This window comes from Muscardinus avellanarius (genome assembly GCF_963383645.1).
Source record: "Muscardinus avellanarius genome assembly, chromosome: 13".
Lineage (NCBI taxonomy): Eukaryota > Metazoa > Chordata > Mammalia > Rodentia > Gliridae > Muscardinus > Muscardinus avellanarius.
In genome coordinates this window covers 63,740,782-63,753,206 of record NC_137799.1, presented here as the reverse complement: position 1 = coordinate 63,753,206, position 12,425 = coordinate 63,740,782, and the positions used below count along the sequence as shown (strand labels likewise).

Sequence of the window (12,425 nt, the reverse complement as noted above, 5' to 3'; positions counted from 1 at the left end):
CAGTTTCTAAATTAAAAAAATTATATATATATATATATACATATACATATACATACATACATATATCTATCTATATCTATCTATCTATCTATCTATATATATATATATATATATATATATATATATATATATATCTGGGAGTGTAGCCCAGAGGTGGAAGGGCTTGTACCACACACAAAAAAAATTTATAAATTTCTTAATTTCAACACAGCCCAGCCTCAATATCTCTTGTTCCAATTTTTTATTCTACATTCACTGCATCTTCTTGCAACCACACAATTTTCTTTCTTACTTAGCAGATAATGTGAACTCTTTTATAAGAAAGAAATTAAAATAATCAAGCAATGTTTTTTTCCTCAAATTCCTACCATAATTGCATAAATTTCCCTGCATTCCTCCCTTAATCATTTTCTTCTTTCTTTATCTTAAATTGTGGTATTTCTGGAGCAAGATTTATTTCTCCAACTCTATTTCAGCTCTATCTGATCCTTGTTCAATCAGTGGATTAGTACAAATCTCGAGGCACCACTTTCTCCACTAGGATTCTCTCATTAGCACTGATATGTGATCAAATCTCTCTCCATTTAAAACCCTTCCTTGGCCTCAAATCACTACTGATCTTTTCCCTATCATTTTCTATCCTTTCCCAGTAAACCTTCTTGAAGAAGTTGTATACATTCTTTTTCTTAACATTCTCAAATTCTCAAAAAAAAAAAAAATCTATTCTCATTCCACTTCATCTTCTTTCTCCGTTTGCCACTTCACTAAAAATACTATCCCAAAGCGCCAATGTTCTTATTGCTTCTAGTGGGCTCACTTCATTTCATGTTCTTTTGATCTTCAGCATTATTTGATGATACAGAACTCCCTCATTCTTGAAATTTCTTTCTTTAGTTTTAGGTACAACACCTTCTCCTGGATTTTCTTGTTTATTTCTACAGGACTTCTTCAGTGCTGCTTTTTTATTTCTTATCACTTTCTTCTTCAGTGTTCAAATCTTAATTACAGAGGCAGTGTTCAAATTCTTAATTGTTTGCATCCCTCAGGTAGGCTTTAGAACATGTCTGCATTTACCAACAGGCCATCCTAACACTGAAATCCCCATTCACTTACATAACTTCATTTACTAGAATATCAGATTACATATTCTTTTGAAAGGCAATGTCTGAGTATAGACTGCATACACTGCATAAACCCTCCTGAAATGTTAATATCTTTTCTATGACAGTAATTATATTATCATTTCCTGTACTTTGTTTATATCTGCTATTTTATAAGCAAATATAATGGACAATTGTATGCCAACAAGTTGGATGGGCTAGAAAAATCTTATAAGTGTCTAAAAACAAACAGTCCATTAAGACTAAATTACTAATACAAAATTTTAAGTGGATCTATACCTAGTAAGGTAATTAAATCAGTAATAAAAAATCTCCAGACTTAGAGAAGCCCTGGACTGATAGACTAACAGTTAGATAGACTTCACTGGTGAATTCTATCAGTCATTTAAAGGAAAAATATGAACAATCTTTCTCATACTTTAAAAAAAAACTGAAAAGAGAACACTTTAAATTATGCTATGGAGTAAGCATCATCTTGATGTTACTTCCAGAAAAAAATACTACATGAAAAATAGAATAATATTTCTTATGAACATTGATGCAACAACTTAAAATACTAACAAGCTAAATTCAGTAGCAAATTAATAGGATAATACATCATGAAAAGATAGGTCTTATTCTTGAAATGCAAGAATGATCCAACATAATGGAAATTGATCTACATACTTGTTTGAGTCAGCATTTCATCACTGTGACCAAAACACTGGACAAGAACAACTTAGAAAAGATTGATTTGGGCTCATGGTTTTCGAGGTTTCAGAGCTTCAGTTCAGAGTTGGTTGATTCCAAGGCAGAAAAAGAGCAGTATCATGGCATGGCAGAGACAAACTCCTCAAGTAATGGTGGCCAAGGCAGAGGGTCAGACAACAGAAAGTGGCCAAGGACAGATAGAGTCTCTTCAAAGTGTATCACCCTGCTAGCCATCCACTCCTCCAGCCAAGCTCGGTCTCTGGACCTTGCTGCCCTGCCAACATGTGAGCTTTTCTGGGGAAATTACACATCCAAACCATAAGAGAATTATAGCACATTAAAAGATTGAAGAAAAAATAATCTTAATTGATTCAGGTAAAAACATTTACCAAAATTAAATTCCCTTCCATAATAAAATACCTAACACACAAAAAGACATGTAATATATAGCTATACTAGTATAAAGTACAACAGTTAAAATCATAAAAATAGAAAGAACTGTGGTTGCCAGGTACAGGGGGAGTAAGGAGTGGGAGTTTTGATTAAAGGGTAAAGAATTTCAGTTTTACAAAAAGAAGAATTATGAAGATGGACAGTGGTGATAATTAAACATTATGAATTTAATCAAAACCATTCAACGCTTATAATTGGTAAGTGTGATCAATTTTGTTAGGCATATTTTATGATAATAAAAACAAAATTAAATAAGACCCAGTAGAAAATGATTTAACTATCTGGTCACTAGGATTTAATTTACTAAATTACTTTTCTATTCTCTATTTTGGTAAATGGAAGAGCTCATTTTGAAAGAATGTTTGACATGAAAGAACCTTCTAATTATTTTTTATCAATATCATATTTTCACAGAGTATCTTCTTACCATTTGCCTACAATATAGACATGCATTCATATTAACAAATGAATTAAATTTATTATTCAAATTATTTCAAAATTAAAATAAAAAGCTATCTTGAACAAATATTTCTATTTTGACTGATTGTGGTGGGAGCATTTGTCTATACATCAACTTGATAGACAATTGGTAGAAGTTGCTTCTAAATGGGTAGAAATGGGAAAATTATCTAATTTATAAAGATGTCCATTCCATTTTACTCCATTACCCAGATTTGTAGCTTAGTACAAACTGCATAGCCAATTCTCACTATATTTTACATGTATCACAGTAGCAACAAAGTTTACCCATCACCTTTGAGCGACATGATGGAGTGAAAACACTGAAATGAGCACCATGTTGACTTTTTATTTGTTTTGTTCTTCAGCAAGATCCTTCATCTATCAGGGTCTCAGTTTTCTCATCTGTGAGTGGAGAATGTCAATTCTGATGATTTATAAGTCCCTATTAATCTTTCTAAATTTCTGTAAAATGCACAATATATCTTGCTTGCCTGAGACTATGGTTCCTCCTTTTGCGCTTCTGAAATTATCTTTAGGAGTCTTTTTTTGGAGTACACTATGGAATCAAGAAACCGTTTATTTACTAAGATAAAGTTCATTTTCCTAGCTCCTGATTTGTTTCTTTTCCTTTTTTCTTTTATCTTTTATTGGAACATTGTAATCATATATCTTAATGGAGTGCAAGATGGTAGAAGCGTACATGCACACATCACTCATTTAGCCCTTCCTCAATTCCTACCCGATTTTCTACCCCCTCCTTTTCATGTTCAGCTTAGTGATTGGCTTTGATATGTTTGTGAAAGGATGTCATGTGCTCCTGATTTACACTAGTGCTTATATTTGTTGCATGTTATTTTAGCAGTACCATTGTTGGATTTTAAAATAAAAGTAGGCTATTTAAATGGTGTTCTATGAGAGGAGAAATGATTTTGTTGTTTAAGATCCCTCCCGTATTATTCAATCTCATAAGCCAAGTATGAATGTTGATATAAATGTTGTACTGCCTAAGCACAACTTCACAGAGAAAGCTGTGACTTCTAAAGATTCAGAAAGATGAAAAGTAAATCCATGCTGTAATTTAAATCCAGGTTATAAACTTGGACTCCTCCTGGGGCTTCACTTAGATTTGATAAATAATCATGTCTTAGTTGAGGGAACTTTCTCCAGAGCCTTTCATTCTCACTTCATTGACATTTCAGTAAACAGTGTTTAAGAAGTGGATATGAAATTCTCCCTGTTTGGTCTTTCACGGCAGGCAGATTTACTGGGATTTAAGAAAAACAGAGAAAACTTAAAACAACATGTAAGGTAAAGAGAAAATACTTTGAAGTTGCATAATTTCCTGCAAATGTTTATTGGGACAAATTTAAATATCCCATTAGAGTTGTCATTTGGAAATATTATGCCAGTGATATGAGGAGTAAGATGTTACACAAATAAAATAATGAACATGGGCACACTAGAATATAGTAAGGAATTGCAAGATAGAAATGTCTGTGGTATATACAGATCAACTAGACAAATGGAACATATCTCTGCTTAATTTTAAATATCTTTGTGAAAACCTCACAGTCACAATCAAACAATATCCTCAGATGGACTTTATTTTAGACTGTTAGGCTGATCTTTTTTTCTATCTTATCCTTCTTTGTCAGTTATTCCCTTTTTAGCTCTAAAAAGTAGATACTGTCACTCTTTCTTGAGAATTTGGAAAAGATCACTAGAATCCTTTCTCAAAGTATCATAATAATTTATAATGGACACTGACTAGAAGAAAAATCCTATTGTTTATCTTTTAGAATAACCACAGGCATTCATATTATCTACAGTTCTTGTATTTATCATCACACTCACAGAAAACTGTGATGTTACCAAGATATATGATATTATCTGTTTCTCTAATGTGTAAAGACACAAGTTCTGAAAATCAAATAACATACTCAAATGTATATGCATTAAGTACAACTATAAGAAATCATATATCTTAACTTTTGACACTATCTCATAAATAAAAGATAAGGGAGTAATGTATTTAGCTTTTAAACACTACTCCAAATAATAACAGCTGATTTCTAAAAAATGCAATGAAAAGAGATCCATCCCAAGCAGATTGACACGACAGCAGTAAATATTTTAAAAAAGAACCACACAATAACACCAATTTTAGGACTATCTTTTAAATATTAATTCTTATATACATACTATTTTAGGAAAGATTTTAAAAAGTATTCCTTGAATACTGTAAAAAAATTAAAAATTCAGGTTTGTGATGTAGCTCAGTAGGAAAGTATTTACCTTGCATGTGTGAGACCCTGAGTTTGCCTCTACTACCAAAACAAAACATACAAACAAAAAAGTCAAAGACTGGCTTTCTCTCCATTTCTAAGTTGCTTTTTCATTTATGATATTTTTGCAAAAACTACCTTTCATTCAGAAGCAATTTGATGAATGGAAATTATGGCATCAAATACAACCATCTAAAATCTAAGTTGATTATCTTCTTCCATTTATAATAAGGAAAGGGATACTTAGTTTGCCCTCCCTCCCAGTGCAGTCGACAATGAAACTGCACACAGTATAGGAAGTATAGATTTCATCAAGTGAAAATTATGTAATCCAGGAAAGAGGTTTTTGAGTAACCAAAGCAATAAAGTCTAAGTTTTCCTGGATGACTTCCTGGAAGAATTTCTCTTATAGCAGCACAGGGCAATAGAATGCAAGAATACAGCAGTGTCACTGAATTTGCACTGAGCTGGCTGAACTCGGTTGCAAAGGGTAGTGAATCAGAGGAAGTTCTCTACGTGGTACAAATGAACTTTCTGTGAGGTTTCACTATAGGGCCTTAGGTTGCACAGAAACAAGCAGACCTCTACTGCAAGAGATGCTAAAGGAAATTCATGAGGAAGAGTGATAAGTATCACTTGGAGTTTGGATCTATAAAAAATACCAGGAATACTAGAGATGGTAAATATGTGATAAATATACAAGAATATTTTTCTCACTTTCATTAGAAAACAAGTATCTGTTTAAAGAGAAAATAATTAAAAGGTCACTAAATGCCAGGCGTGGTGGCGCACACCTGTAATCCCCGCGCTTGGGAGGCTGAGACAGGAGGATCCAACGGGTTCGAAGCCAGCCTCAGCTACTCAGTGAGGCTTCCAGCAACTTAGTGAGACCCTGTTTCCAAATAAAATATAAAAAAGGTCTGGGAGTATAGCCTGGAGGTAGAAAGCCTCTGGGTTCCACCCCCAGTACCACCAAAAAAAAAAAAAAGTGACTAAAATAAATATAGAATTAAAACATTTGATCAAAATATAAGGGATAATGGTAAATAGACTTATTAACGTTATATGGTACCTGTGTAAGTTGTTCACTATTCTTGATAAATTAAGGGTATATAAAATAATTCCTAGATCAGCCCTTAACAAACTACAAAGCTCTATGGCTAGAAAGCTTTTTATGGAATGAATGAATTAGCGATATTTGATCAACCAAACCTAAATGTAGAAGGGAGAAAAATCAGAGTAAAAAATATTTGATGGAACAAGAAACAAGAAATATTGAAGTGAAAATATTAAATCAAACCTTAAGAGTAATTACATAAAATGCAAATTAATTGTTTCCATTAAATAACAGATTGTAAAGATGGACAAACATCAGCAAAATACAATGTGTCTAGTAAGATATATCTTAAGTATAAAACCACAGAAATATGCTAAGTAAAAGACTGTAGACACAGACACACACACACACACACACACACACACACACACACACACACACCAGGTAAACAATTAACAGAATTAGAAAAGGTAGGCTTTAAACAAATATTTTCTGAGATTAAAAAAGAATCTGCTAGCCAGGCGTGGTGGCCCAGGTTTGTAATGCCAGCATTTGGGAGGTTGAGACCAGAGGATTCCGCTTCTTGGACAGCCTCAGCTACTTAGTGAGGCCCTTCGCAACTCAGTGAAACCCTGTTTAAAACTAAAGAATAATAAATAGGGCAGGGGATGTTGCTTGGAGGTCGAATGCCCCTGGGTTCCATCCCCAGACCGCAAAAGAAAAAAAAAAATCTGCTAATGATGTATAAAATGATAAAACGATTTTGAATAACTGGTGCTTTTTATGATGCTTATTTATACATTCACTTAATTATGACTCAGCTATTCTACCACTAGATCTTTAAACAAGAAAAATAAAAAAAACATATGTTCACAAAAGGATTATGCAAGAATGTTGATAGCAGTTTTACTCATAATAGCCCCAAACTGTAAACAACCCAAATTTCCATCTGCAAGAAGATAGTTAAACAACTTGTGGTATAGTTATGTAATGTTTATTTAAAAGAAGGCAAGTGACAGTGTATAACAACGTGTATGCATTCTAAAATCTTTATGTTGAAGGAAAGACACCACGTGTAAAAGATACACGTAGTATTATTCCATGTATATGACATTTTACAACAGGCAAAAAATTGTATTATGATGATAATGAGAACAGAGCTTTCTGGAAGGTGGGGGGGTACTGAAAACAGAGTGGAGGAAATTTTCTGAAAGATGGAAATATTCTGTCTTGATGGAGGGTGAGTATATATACTTATCAAAATTCATCATATTGTATCCTTACACTCTCTATATTTCACTCAATGTATTTTTGCCTAAATTTAGATAAATGAATTCATACGTTAAGTCAAAGGAAAAGTTTTGTGGTATTGGTCTTAAATGTACTTTTGCCAAATGTGTCATCCATACTAGTTCATGAAGGTTATTGCTATTTTAGTTATATAGTTCAGTAATATTAGTATTGGGTTTGGGGAAGGCATGTTTCACTTTTGGTTCCTATAAAAATAAATCAAATTTTATTTTATTCCTTATTGGACATATCGAAGTACACTGACCAGTTCAGAAGAGGTATGTGACTTATGATAAGGTAATCTAACCCTAAGTTTTCAGTGACTAAGTGTAATAAAAATTTTCAGATTTCATTATATTCACAATAAAAACTCAAGGGCCTGAGTTTATGAAAGAGGGGTGTAACTCTCTCGAATGCTATTTTGTCTACCATGGCCTTCAGGGATACCAAAGGAAAAAAAAGGGGGGCATGAGGATCCCTAATGCATCCCAGAGATTACACATGTTATATTAAGAGAATTATATGGTTTTCTGGGAAATACAGAGGAGAATGTGGAAATTTGTTCTGTGGTAATATCTCTACCACAGTTTTCATGGTTAATTCAGTGTGTGCTGTAATTACTCGAAGTAGGGACTCAGCTTGACAGCAGCCATCTTTGTTCATAACCATGAGAACCACCCCCACACAGTTGTCCAGGGCTGTTTAATCTGCATAGGTTCTCAGTATACTTTAAGTAAACAAAACCATTAGGGTGATATATGGAGCTTTACACCTGGATTCTGGCACAATCAATGCCAGCATTGTGCCCAACATCTTTGATGCTAGCTTGAGATCAACTGAGAACATGAAGACTAGAAAGAGTAGAACTTAAGGCTTTTTTTCTAAAATGTATGAAGACATTACAAGATAGATGAGCTGCGGCTTTTTGCCAAGTTGTTTTCTAAATTTGTGAGTAATATTTTATATGTTTAAAATTCTTTATGTAGGATGATATTGCTCAAATATAAACACAAGAATTTGGAAATAAAGATTTGCTAGTTCCATTGTACTTTGCAGATAAATCTGTATGGATTATGATTTTCTACAAGACCCTGAATTAAGTGACCCTTGTCTTCTACATACCAAGTCCATCTTTGTCGAAGAGACCCTTAATAGAATCATTCCCAGGAGATTCATGACTTTTTTTTTTCTGACAGACTAGTTCAATGACTACTTAAACTAGATGGCAATCCAGGACAGTTCCCCATATTTTTCTAAATGTTTCTCTAAACTTAAATTATAATTTGATAGCTCTTCTAGACTTCTGATTTCTTATTTCCTTTCATATGTTGATATCATTTGTCCTCTGATAAAATTTTTGCATGTTTAATCCTTTTTGGAGAAACAGTGATTTGACTGAGGGCTAAAGCAGTCGATCCTCAGAGATTATAGGATTTATCAGCAGCGGATCTATTTTTAAATCTTTTTTTATAGATCATTAATATTGTCATATAATTTTAATGCTTTTACTGATTCATTATTACTATATATCACAGTTAGGCTCAAAGTGAAACAAATATATATGCACACATATAATTTTTATAATTTAAGGCTTAAGATGTAATTTTTATTTTGTCAAAAATTTCTGAACTTTCTCTAATAAATCAAAAACAAATTTTATATTTTTATTGGTGTATTGTAGTCAAACATCTTAATGGAGTACAAGATGGTAGAGGCATACATGCACACATCACTCACTTACCCCTTATCCATTTCCCATCCCATTTCCTTCTCCCTCTCTCTTTCTCAAGTTTGGCTTAGTGATTGATATGTTGTGAATGTAGATCATGTACATTAGGGAATTTTCCTCTTCTTCCATCCTATAACTTTCAGTTAGGCCGCCTTGTTTGCTCATCTATGGTTTCCTCTTCTTAGTCTAGAGTTCCTCCTATGACATTTTTTCTTTTGAAAAGGTACCTAAGTTATCCCACATTTATTGCCCAATATAGTGTCTATCAAATATAATTCAGTGATCAGAAAAACCTTCAGCCTGATTGACTTCTGAACCCTAAAATAATTTAATACTGGATTTAGTATTAGAAAACTTTATATCTATTATTTGAGGTACTCAAATATTTCAATAAATTTATTTCTAAAAATCATTCAAGATGCAAGGGACACATTACTTGTCAAGTTAATGGACATTTCCCATTCTATGAAGGGTGACAATGTTTCATCTAGTTATTCTCCTACAGAAATAAACATAAAGATAACATGATTGCTCCAAGGAATTAAGTAAGTATACTATTGTTCTTCTTTTTAGTCTCACTAAGCTAAATTCTTTTCTTAATATATACAGATATATTGCAGTGAACAGGCTTTTAAGTTTTATTGGAATTCCAAGGAATAATTCATTTTTAGGATACATATAACTACTTCCTAATATTGGGTTAAAACAAAAAAAAATGAAATAAACCAAAGAGAAAATGATCAAGAAACCATTGACTTTTAAATTTAAAGTATTTACTCATCTCTAAGTAGAGAAAATGTGAGATTTGATAATCTTACAATTTAAGTGTACTGACCTGATTTCTAGATTCATAGCATAGACGCTTAAATAGTAAAATAAACAAATGAAGATTCATATAGGAAGGATGTCTATAAATGACGATAAACAAAGCAAAGAATAATCAATTCAGCTGTACTTTGATAGTTGACTTGAAAGGATGTCAAATAATATAAAGTATTTACCCATGTAGATAAAAAACACGTGGAAATTTATGCAACTATTTTTCTAATACTTTTTTTTATGCAACATGTTGAAAGTATTTCCATTCCTACTGAAGACAAATGAGATGGTTGCATTTCTACCTTCTAGAAGAAATACTAGAAACTTTATCTTACAGATAAAACTTTAGGACAAAGTGTATTATACAGCAAAAAAAGAAAAAAGCTTTAATAACAATTGGGATATCTTAGTGTGAATTGCTTCTAGTGACATGGGTCCTATCAATCTTGAGAGTCCTGCCTTTTTGCCCTTCCAACTTTATGACTCTAAGATATGTCTTTTACATAGGCCTCTTGATGTGGAAGAAATTATAAATTTTTTTAGATAATGTTTAGAAGATAAGAGAAATGGCCTAGAGATGACTGTATCAGATTGTCTCCAGATACCCTTTTTAAGAATGTTCCTTTAAAAAAATCACTGTTGGAGTGTTCAATATGAAATGGATTCGACTGACATAGTTGGAAACTGAATAAATCCATATATTTTAGTGAAAAGACACATTGAAAAGTTACATTGGTAGCAATGAGAGATACCAGGATCTAACTATGACCTCATCTACCAGTGACGCTTGAAAATATTTTCTAGTTAAGTTTTCAGAAAGGTCAACAAAGTCAAAGAACCTGGGTGGACTGAAATTAAGACTGGAACAAAGAATGAACATTATAAATAGTGACCATATTTTAATAATATAAAATGTTCAGTAACTAAGCAACTTGTTTCTTGTTATTCATAAGAAATTGGTCCCAAGTTCCTCAGTGGAAACCAAAATTAATGGATGATTGAATTCTTTATATAAAATGGCCTAGAATTTACATATGACCTATGTGCATCCTCCTGTGCAGTTTAAGCCCTTGCTGGATTACTTGTTATACCTAATATAAATATTATACTATTTATAAAATAATAATGAAAAATCTGTATATGTTTATTATAAAAGAAACTAGGTGTTTATACACACACACACACACACACACACACACACACACACACACACACGTGGACTCCATTTCCATTATAAAAAAAATAAAATGTAAAAAAATAAAAATAGAAGTAGACTTAAAAAATAGAGATGCTATGGGGATGTAACTCAGAGATAAACCTGCTGTGCAACACTGACAAAGCTGAGGGTGCAGTGCTCCTCAGAGCATATGGGAGCAGTTCATGCCCTGCAAAGGTAGAGGCAGAAAAACTACCGTTTCCAGATGGCGAGACCCTACTCTCCTGGGCTTGGAAGGCAGAGCATCAAGACAAAGATTATTCTTGAACCTTAAGATTTCAGTTCCAAAAATTGAAATGTGATCTTGAAATGGTACTATCTACTTATCAGTCAAAGAACAAAAAGTTAAAGGAAGACTTAAAAAGGGAGCAACAGTGGTTAGATGAACAGCAACAAATATTGGACTCTCTTAATGTACTACAGTGAATTGAAAAATCAGGTCGTGACATTTCCTGAGTCAAGAATCTTGAATGAACTGAAAACCAAGATGCTTAATATAAAAGAATTTAAGATGAAACTCTTGTTTACCATGTGTGAATTTCTTGAAGACCATTTTCCTCTGCCTGATGGAAATGTTAAGAAGAAAAACACTCAAGCAAAAACTACACAGCTGATAATACTGCATGAACTGTTAGAGATTCTTATAGATTGATGTTCCACATGATCAACATATCAAAATTAGTGATTCTTTTTGGCCACCTTATATTGAGCTGCTACTATGTAATGGAATCACCTTGAGACATCCAGAAGATCCAACCCACATAAGATTAGTAAAAGAAGATCATCATTAGTAAAAGAAGATCCACCAGTAAAAGAAGATCTCTCTTCATACAGCAAAGAATCTTATCATTCAAGCATAATGGGAACACCAAACCATTTGAATAAAGAATATTGTTTGCAAATCAAAGCAATAGTAGTATATCCTCTTTTATCCTTAAATGGCAAGTACTGCCATCTCTTCGTTTTTAAAATGGTCCTTTTGATTCATTCAGTGTTTTGGTATTTGTTAAATGTATGGACAACAATGCAATTAAGAACTACTTTAGATTTATAAAGCATTGAATGTACCTTCATTAAATGTTCTTTGAAAAATTTTTAATTTATGTTGTTCTTAAATGGATTTTTCTCTTTATGGTAGTATCTTAGGCATTTTGAGTTCCATTTGGTGCTTAATGCTCTTTAATTTAGGAATTATATGGAAAAGTCATTCAACTTCTAGATTTTGAAACTGAAGAAATATCTAAGTTAAAAAGTGACATTTTAAAAATATTTAGCAAATCTGTTTCATGTATTACTTTATTCC

At 32.6% G+C, this 12,425-nt stretch overlaps 1 pseudogene across 1 annotated transcript in view; it reads left to right on the top strand.

Moving 5' to 3' along the window:
- Positions 1-11,913, top strand: part of LOC308272222 (centromere protein K-like) — a 160,888-nt pseudogene extending 148,975 nt beyond the window's left edge. Inside the window, exon 3 of the transcript in view lies at positions 11,398-11,913. The product of the transcript in view is annotated as a centromere protein K-like (transcript). The remainder of the gene's footprint in view (positions 1-11,397) is intronic.
- Positions 11,914-12,425: the final 512 nt, after the last annotated feature.